Raw genomic sequence first — 1,407 nt, 5'->3', positions numbered from 1 at the left:
ACTGTAGTGAGAGGCCACAGAATCCAGTTCGGTTCTCCTCCGCCTCAATTCAACGGGACCTTTCCCACCCTGGTGGGCCCCGAGCAGGCTCTGGTAATGGAACAAGAAGTTAACACTCTCTTGAGGAAGGAGGCCATCGAGGTGGTCCCTTCTCTCGACAGACAGTTTGGGTTCTACAGCCGGTACTTCATCGCAAAGAAGGATGGAAGTTCCTGAGGTTTGCTTTTGGGGGCAAAAGCTTACCGGGTTCTTCCGTCGGCCTTGCACTCTCACCCCGCACTTTCACGAGGTGTGTGGATGCTGCTCTGGCTCCTCTGTGACTCCAGGGCATCCACATACTCAACCACATCAATGATTGGTTGATATTAGCTCAATCTGAGCAGATGGCGGTTCGGCATCAAGATGTCGTTCATGCTCACTTGTAAGAGCTGGGGTTTAGACTTAACGCCAAGATAAGTGTGCTTTCTCCAGTACAGAGAACCCCTTATCTGGGTGTGGTGTGGGATTCGACCACGATGCAGGCACGTCTGTCTCGGTTCGAGTCAATCCTCACTGCAGTCGCGAGAGTGAGAGAAGGCCGGTCACTCACTGTCAGCAGTTCCAGAAACTGCTGGGTCTGATGGCAGCTGCGTCCAACGTGATACGAGAGTGAGAGAAGGCCGGTCACTCACTGTCAGCAGTTCCAGAAACTGCTGGGTCTGATAGCAGCTGTGTCCAACATGATACCTTTTGGCCTGCCTTAGACATGTGGAGTAACCTTGGTTCTTGTCTCAGGGCCCGGTGCTGGGAGCTCCTTGTCGCCGCGTAATGCTAGCGACGGACACGTCCCTCACTGGTTGAGGAGCGGTCATGAGTGGCGCTCAGCCCGTGGTCTGTGGAGCGGCCGCCATCCCACGTGGCACTTCAACTGCCTGGAGATGCTGGCTGTGTTTCTAGCATTGAAACACTTTCTCCCAGACCTAAGAGGTCGCCATGTGTTGGTGCGCACCGACGACACAGCGACGGTCTCTTAAATCAACCACCAGGGAGATCTGCGTTCGCGCCCCCTTTACAGTCAGGCGCACCAGATCCTTGTGTGGCCCCAGGGCAAACTCCTCTCGCTGAGAGTAGTTCACATTCCTGGGCATCTTAATATGGGAGCAGACATCCTGTCGAGGCAGGGGCCTAGGCTCTGGGAATGGAGACTTCACCCCGAGGTGGTGAAGCAGATATAGAGAGTTTTTGGCCAGGCTCAGGTGGACCTGTATGCGACTCGAGAGACATCGCACTGTCCTCTCTGGTTCTCTCTGACTCATCCAGCTCCTCTTGGACTGGACGCTATGGTACAGACGTGGCCGAGGCTTCGTCTGTATGCCTTTTTCCCCGATCGCTCTGCTCCCGGGAGTTCTGGAGAGAGTGTGCCGGGAC

This window comes from Sinocyclocheilus rhinocerous, unplaced genomic scaffold (genome assembly GCF_001515625.1).
Source record: "Sinocyclocheilus rhinocerous isolate Xijiao unplaced genomic scaffold, SAMN03320098_v1.1 scaffold1111, whole genome shotgun sequence".
NCBI lineage: Eukaryota > Metazoa > Chordata > Actinopteri > Cypriniformes > Cyprinidae > Sinocyclocheilus > Sinocyclocheilus rhinocerous.
This window is presented reverse-complemented; position numbering follows the sequence as displayed.